Consider the following 8882-nt stretch of genomic DNA (forward strand, 5'->3'; position numbering starts at 1 on the left):
CTCTACAATTGCTTGAGCTGTTTCCTTGATATAAATTTCTCTCTATATATATATTTATATGCTTTACTGGTTTTGCTTCTCTAGAGAACCTAGCCTAAGAGAAACCAGACAGAAATTTTGCACCTGAAGGGGACAGTAACTGAAATGAGAAATATAATGGAAGGATTTAACAATAGATTTAAAAAGGCAGAAGAAAGAATCAGAATTAGAGGAGAAGATAGTCAAAATAACAGAGGCTGAAGAGCAACAAGAATGGAGGCTCAAAAAGGCTGAGCACAGTTTAATGGAATTATGGGACATCATGAGACCTAATAAGGAGTCCTGGTGGCACAGTGGTTAAGTGCTCAGCTGCTAACTGAAAGGTTGGCAGTTCAAACCTACCAGCTGCTCTGTTGGAGAAAGATGTGATAGTCTGCTTCTGTAAAGATTTATAGCCTTGGAAACCCATGGTGCAGTTTTATTCTGTCCTGTAAGTTTTCTATGAGTCAGAATCAACTCGATGGCAATGGGAAAGACCTAATATACGCATCTTGGGAATTCCAGAAGGAGATGAGAGAGAAAATGGGACAGAAGGAATATATGAAGAAAAAATGACAGAAAATTTCCCCAACCTGACGAAGGACATGAATCTACCAATCTAAGAAGCTCAAAGAATTCCAAGCAGGATAAACCCAAAGAGATCTACAATGAAACACATCACAGTCAAGTTTTCAAAAAGTAAAGATAAAGAGAGAATCCTAAAAACAGTGAGAAGCAAGCAGTCACATACAAAGGATTTCCAATAAGATTAAGTGCTGATTTCTCCTCAGAAATATTGGAGGCCAGAAAGTAATGAAATGATATATTTAAGTACTAAAAGAAAAATAAAAAAAGCTGTCAACTAAGAATACGATACCCAGCAAAACTGTCCTTCAAGAATGAGGGTGAAACTGAAACATTCCCAGACAAACAGAAGCTGAGTCAGTTCATATCCACCATATCTGCCATGCAAAAAAATTCTAACAGGAATTCTGCAGATGGAAGGGAAAAGACACTAGAAAGGAATTCAAAGCTATACATAAAAAGAAAGATCACTAATAAAGGGAATTGTATGGACAAGTATAATGGCCAGTAATAAGGTATTTATCCATGATAATTCTAATAATTTTGTCCTTCATGCTTTTTAGTGACAGATGTATAAAAAGGAAGGATAAAATTATGTTACAGGGCAAATGAAATATAAAGATGCAATTAGTGAGAACAACAAAATGGAGGAGGGGGAGGAATGTTATATGAATAGAATTTCTTGTACATTACTAAAGTCAAGTTGGTACCAACTTACCCTACCCGTATCCATTGCCCTCGAGTTTATTCCGACTCATAGTGACCCTATAGGACAGAGTACAACTGCCCCGTAGGGTTTTCAAGGCTATAATCTTTATGGAAGCAGACTGCCACATTCTTCTCCTGCAGAACAGCTGGTGGATTCAAACTACCAACATTTTGGTTAGCAGCTGATCGCTTAACCACTGTGCCACCAGGGTTCCTTCAGGTTACCCTAAGATGTTATAAATACAAGCTGTTAAATGTAATATTTGTGTTAACCACCAAGAAAATACCTAAAGAACGTACACAAAAGGAAAGGAGAAGAGAACCAAAAAGGCTGACTACAATAAACCAACAAAACACAAAACCAGGCAGTAGTGTAATAAAAGACAAAGACAAAGAAGGCTTAAGACATGCAAAAAAAAAAAAAAAAAAGCTGAAATAAGTCACTTCTTATCGGTAATTACAGTGAATGTAAATGGACTAAGTGCTCCAATCAAAAGGCAGAGAGTGGCGAATGGATAAACAAACATGATGTAAATATATGCTGTTTACAAGAGACACACCTAGAACCCAAGGATGCAAATAGGTTGAAAGTGAAATGATGGAAAATAATAACCAAAAGAGACCTGGGTGGAAATCTTAATAATAAAGTAGAGTGTAAGGCAAAATCTGTTAGGAGAGATAAAGATGGACATCATATAATGATAAGAGTCAATTCATCAAGAAGATTTAACAATTATATATGCACCAAACATTGGAACAACTAAATACCATATTTTTACACAAGTAATGCACACCTTCTATGTTTGTTTGCCAACCATACCCTCCCCCCATGAGGTATTTTTGTAAGCAATACAATAATAGTTGGAGACTTCAATACACCACTTTCAATACTGGATGGAACAGCTAGAAGGAAGATCAAAAAGGAAACAGAGGACCTGAATGACACTATAAACCAACCAGGCTTAACAGGCGTACATAGAACACTTCACCCAACAACAGCACAATATACATTCTACTCCAGTGCACATGGGTCATTCTCCAGGATAGACCACATGTTAGGTAACAAAGGAAGTCTTGATACATTTAAAAAGAATGAAATCATTCCACAGCGGAGGAAAGCTAGAAATCAATAACAACAACAACAACAAAAAACCCCTGGAAAATACACAAATATATGGAAACGAGACAACACACTATTAAACTACCAATGGTTCAAGGAAGAAATCAAAAGAGAAATCACAAATTACTTAAAATGAAATGAAAATGAAAGCACAGCATACCAAAACTTACTGGATGTACTGAAGGAAGTACTCAAAGATAAACTTACAGCGGTGAAAGTTGCTGTTAGGTGTCGTCAGGTTGGTTCCAACTCATAGCTACCCTATGTACAACAGAAAGAAACACTGCCTGGTCCTTTGCCATCCTCACAATCATTGCTATGTTTGAGCCCATTGTCGCAGCCACAGTGTCAATTCATTTTGTCAAGAGTCTTCCTCTTTTTCGCTGACCTTCTACCTTACCACACATCATGTCCTTCTCTGTGGACCAGTCTCTCCTGATAACATGTCCAAAGTACCATCCTCGCTTCCAAGGAACACTCTGGCTATACTTCTTCCAAGACAGACTTGTTCGTTCTTCTGTCAGTCCATGGTATATTCAATATTCTTCACCAACACCATAATTCAAATGTGTCAATTCTTCTTTGGTCTTCCTTATTCATTGTCTAGCTTTCGTATGCATACGAGGCTATTGAAAATATCATGGCTTGGGTCAGACATACCTTAGTCCTCAAAGTGACATCTTTGCTTTTCAACATTTTAAAGAGGTCTTTTGCATCACATTTGCCCAGTGCAATACGTCCTTTGATTTCTTGACTGCTGCTTCCATAGGTATTGATTGTGGATCCAAGTAAAATGAAATCCTTAACAACTTTAATATTTTCTCCATTTATCATGATATTGTTTATTGGTCCAGTTGTGAGAATTTTTGTTTTCTTTATGTTGAAGTGTAATCCATACTGAAGGCTGTAGTCTTTGATCTTCATCAGTAAGTGCTTCAAGTCCTCTTCATTTTCAGCAAGAAAGGTTGTGTCATCTGCATAACGCAGGTTGTTACTGAGTCTTCCTCCAAGCCCAATGCCTCATTCTTCTTCATATAGTCCAGCTTCTCAGAGTATTTGCTTAGCATACAGATTGAATCAGTATGGCGAAAGGATACAACCCTGACACACACCTTTCCTGACTTTAAACCATGTAGTATCCCCTTGTTCTGTTCGAATGACTACCTCTTGGTCTATGTACAGGTTCCTCATGAGCACAATTAAGTATTCTGGAATTCCCATTCTTTGCAATGCTGTCCATAATTTGTCATGATCCACACAGTCGAATGCCTTTGCATAGTCAATAAAACACAGGTAAGCATCTTTCTGGATTTCTCTGCTTTCAGCCAGGATCCATCTGACACCAGCAATGATATCCCTCGTTCCATGTCTTCTGAATCCAGCTTGAATTTCTGGCAGCTCCTTGTCGACGTAGTGCTGCAACCATTTTTTAATTATCTTTATTAAAATTTTACTTGTGTGTGATATTAATGATATTGTTCATAATTTCCACATTGTTTTGGAGCACCTTTCTTTGGAATGGGCGCAAATATGGATTTCTTCCAATCAGTTGGCCAGGTAGCTGTCTTCCAAATTTCTTGGCATAGACTAGTGAGCGCCTCCCGCACTGCATCCATTTGTGGAAACATCTCAATTGGCATCCTGTCAATTCCTGGAGCCTCATTTTTCATCGGTGCCTTCAGTGCAGCTTGGACTTCTTCCTTCAGTACCATGGTTCCTGATCGTATGCTACCTACTGAAATGGTTGAACATCAACCAATTCTTTCTAATACAGTGACTCTGTGTATTCCTTCCATCTTCTTTTGATGGTTCCTGTGTCGTTTAATATTTTCTCTGTAGGATCCTTCAACATTGCAATTTGAGGCTTGAGTTTTCTCTTCATTTCTTTCAGCGTGAGAAATGCCAAGTGTGTTCTCCCCTTTTGGTTTTCTAGCTCTAGGTCTTTGCACATTTCATTATAATACTTTCCTTTGTCTTCTCGAGCCACCCTTTGAAACTTTCTGTTCAGCTCTTTTATTTCATCATTTCTTCCAATCCCTTTAGCTACTGTACATTCAAGAGTAGGTTTCAGAGTCTCTTCTGACATCCATTTTGGTCTTTTCTTTTTTTCATGCCATTTTAATGACCTCTTGCTTTCTTCATGTAAGATGTCCTTGATGTCATCCCACAATTCGCCTGGTCTTCAAATCATTAGTTTTCAATGCATCAAGTCTATTCTTGAGAAGGTCTCCAAAGTCAGGTGGGATATACCCAAGGTCATATTTTGGTTCTCTTGGACTTGTTTTAATTTTCTTCAGCTTCAACTTGAACTTGGATATGAGCAATTGATGGTCTATTTCACAGTCAACCCCTGGCTTTGTTATGACCAATGTTATTGAGCTTTCCATCGTCTCTTTCCACAGATATAGTTGATATGATTCCTGTGTTTTCCATCAGGTGAGGTCCACGTGTATAGTTCCTGTTTATGTCTTTGAAAAAAATGTATTTGGAATGAATAAGTTGTTGGTCTTGCAAAATTCTGTCATGTGATCTCTGGCACTGTTTCCATCACCAACGCCGTATTTTCCAACTACCGATCCTTCTTCTTTGTTTCCAACTTTCACATTCCAATCAACAGTAGTTATCAATGCACCTTGATTGCGTGTTTGATCAATTTCAGACTGCAGTAGTTGCTAAAGATCTTCAATTTCCTCATCTTTGGCCTTAGTGGTTGGTGCATAAGTTTGAATAAATTCATATTAAGAAGTCTTACTTGTAGGCATATGGATATTATCCTATCACTGACAGCATTGTAGTTCAGGGTAGATCTTGAAATGTTCTTTTTGACAATGAATGCGATGCCATTCCTCTTCAATTCGTCATTCCTGGCATAATAGACCATATGATTGTCTGATTCTAAACCCACAATACCAGCCCATTTCAGCTCACTAATGCCGAAGATATTGCTCTTTATGCATTCCATTTCATTCTGGATGACTTCCAACTTTCCTAGCCTTTAACAATGGATTATCCAATATAATAACAAAAGTGAAGAAGACAAAATAAATAAATGGGACTTCATAAAAATTAAAAACTTTTGTTCATTCAAAAGGTTTTACCAAAGAAGTAAAAAGACAAGCTACCGACTGGCAGTGTACCTTTGGAAACCGTATATCCAACAAGAATCTAATAACCAAAATATATATGATACTTTGACAACTTAGCAACAAAAAGACAAATAACCCAATCAACAAGTGGGCAAAGGAAAGAACTTGAATAGACATTTCACTAAAGAGGACATTCAAATGGCCACCAGACGCATGAAAACATGTTCAGCGTCATTAGCCATCAAAGAGAAGCAAATAAAAATCACAATGAGATAACATTTCACTTCCACAAATGTTGGCAAGGATGCTGGTGGGCATGCAATATGTTACAGCCATTGTGGAAAACAGTGTGGCTGTTCCTCAAAAAACTAAAATAGAACTACCATATGGCCCAGCAATTCCACTCCTAGGTATGTACCCAAAAGAATTAAAAGCAGAGACTCAAAAAGAGATTTGTACACCAAAGTTCATTGCAGCACTAGTCATAGTAGCCAGAAGGTGGAACCAACCTAAATTCCCATCAACAGACAAATGAATAAACAAAATGTGGTACATACATACAATAGAATACTATTCAGCCAGTAGGAGAAATGAAATCTTAATACATACTACAGTGTAGATGGAGCTTGGAGACATTATGCTGAGTGAAATAAGCCAATCACAAAAATACAAATATTGTGTGATCTCACTTATATAAAAAGACAAGAAAATGCAAATGTACAGAGACCAAAGTTTATTAGTGGTTTTCTGGGATGGCAGGGAGGGGGAAAAGTGGGGTTAATGATGATGGAAAATCGCATTGGTTAAGAGTAGGGTTGCACAGATGATTATTGTAATTGCTGTCAATAAGTTGCACACCTGTAAAAAGTTGAATTGGCAAAAGTTGTGCAATAGATATATTTACAACAATTACAGAAAAAAATAAAAAAGAGTAGCTGCTGAGGCTGCTTACGTACAACCAAATACCTCATCAATTTTCACTCCTTGGTTTGGAGGTTTAGGGTCATGGTTTCATCGGACATCCCAGTTAACTGGCCTAATAACGTGTTTAATGGTTCAGTTCTACCTCCTGGTTCATTGTGTAGTGGCTGGGGTCTTAAAAGCTTGCAAACGACCATTCAAGGTACAACAATTAGTCTCTATTTGCCTGGAGCAACAGAGGAAAAAGGAGAGTCATGAATAGGGGGTATAAATGGAATGTGTGGCTAATTGCCTCCATGAACAACAGCTTCCTTTGCCATGAGACCAGAAGAACTGGATGGTGGCTGGCTACCATTACTGAACATTTTGATCAAAGATTCCACAGATGAATCCTGATCAAAAGGGGGAAAATGTAGAACAGAATTTAAAATTCTCATACAGCCTAGACTTTCTGAAGCTATGGAGGGTGGATGAACACCTGAAACTATTGCCCTGAGATAATCCTTAAACATTAAACCAAAAATATCCCCTGAAGTCTTCTTATAATCAAACAATAATTTAGCTTAACTAGTAAAAAAGGTCTGGCTTGTGCATTATGCTCTTTTAAGAACTCTCTATATGGGATCAAACTGAGAACAGCAACTCAAGAGTTTAGATAGGATGCTTAGGGAGCAGTGAGTTTATGTTAGTGGAAGAGGAACAACTCAGAAAGGGAGGGTGAGGATGGTTGCACAGTTGGAAGAATGTAATCAATGTCACTAAATTGTACATACAGAAACTGTTGAATTGGTGTATGTTTTGCTCTGTATAGTCTCAACAACAACAACACAAATAAAATTTAGGAAAAAAAAAAAAAAAGAAGGAAAAACTCATTCTACCACCCAGAGAAGATCACTGGTAATGTTTTGATGTTTCTTTCCAGGATTTTTCTACATAAACGTGTTTACATCCTTACAATTATTTAACTTTGCATTGTTTTCCATGTAATGCTGCAACATCAGCTATGCCGACTTCACTGTAGGCGTCATGTGCAATGTCTGCAGCATATTCTGTTGTTCATCCTTTCCCCTGACATCCATTTAAATGGCCTATAATATTTCATTACTTCATATAATGCTATGGTGAATTATGCAAAAAGCTTTTATCATATTAAGGAATATCTCCCTAGGAGAGATTCTCAGAAGTGGAATTATTTGGCTCAGAGGATATAAATATTTTAAAGGCCCTTGGTACATATTGCCAAAATGTTGTCCAGAAAAGTTGAACCCATTCATATTCCCACCAGCAGTGTATCAGGTGTCTGTCTTGCAGCAACTGTGGTAGTTTGGATAGCCTCAAGTTTTTAATAGAGTCCCCCATAATTCTTGGGGTTTCTTCGTTTTTTAAAATTATTTTATATGATTTTTCCTCAAATAAATTGTTATCAAGTGCTTTATCTTCAGTCTCACTAATTTTGACCTCCATTGCCTCAATTCTGCTCCTATGACTTTCTATGGAGCTGTCTAATTCTGAAACTTTATTGTTAGTCTTCTGGATTTCTGTTTGCTGTCTCTCTATGGATTCTTGCAGCCTGTTAAATTTGTCATTGTGCTCTTCTATAATCTTCTTAAGTTCCTCTGTTCCTTTGTCTTTGTGTTCCTTGGCTTTTTCTGCATTTTGAATGATCTCCTTCCTGATCTCTTTAAGAGTTCTGTTCTGTTGTATTCTACCTCCGGTAATTCCAAGAAGTTCTCTTCCTCTGGAAAACTTCTTGATCCTTTGTTTTGGGAGCTTGCTGAAGCCATCATACTCTGCCTCTTTATGTGATTTGATATTGACTGTTGTCTCTGAGCCATCAATAAGTTATTGTATTTATTTATTTAATGTTTGCTTACTGTGTCCTAGCTTCTTGTTTTGTTTTGATATACCCAAATAGGTTGCTCGTGTGAGCTAGTTTGACTGTTGGAGATTTGAAGCTTTAACATCCTGTCACCAGGTGGTTAGATCTGTTACTAGGTACGTGAGCCCAGGAGTCCATTTACTTTTCTTGTATAGATTCAGCTCAGGTGTCCAGACAGTTGGTCACCAAGTGCGTGGTGCAGGCTCTCACCTACAGTCCTAGATGGGCAGGGGTGATTGGAGTAGGAACAGGTATCTGGCTGCAGTAAGGAGTCATGCACTGGGCCAGGCAGGGGGCTGATGGCTGCCCCTGAGTGTCTAGGAGGAAAGTGTGTCCCTCTTCCCTAGAGCACGTAGGTGGGTGGGTTTTGCAGCCAGACTACGGGCACCCAATGCTGTTGGCTGTAAGGACTGGGAGGCACCACTTACTCTTGGACCCCTGTCACAGGTGGCTAGGTGGAGCCAACAGTCCTCAGGCACCTGGTAGGTAGATGAGGACCCTGTTTAATGGGCAAAGTGGTATCAAATGTCATGAACATGCCACTCCACCATATAGCTGATACTGT

Source organism: Trichechus manatus, unplaced genomic scaffold, assembly GCF_000243295.1.
Source record: "Trichechus manatus latirostris isolate Lorelei unplaced genomic scaffold, TriManLat1.0 scaffold00120, whole genome shotgun sequence".
Classification (NCBI taxonomy): domain Eukaryota; kingdom Metazoa; phylum Chordata; class Mammalia; order Sirenia; family Trichechidae; genus Trichechus; species Trichechus manatus.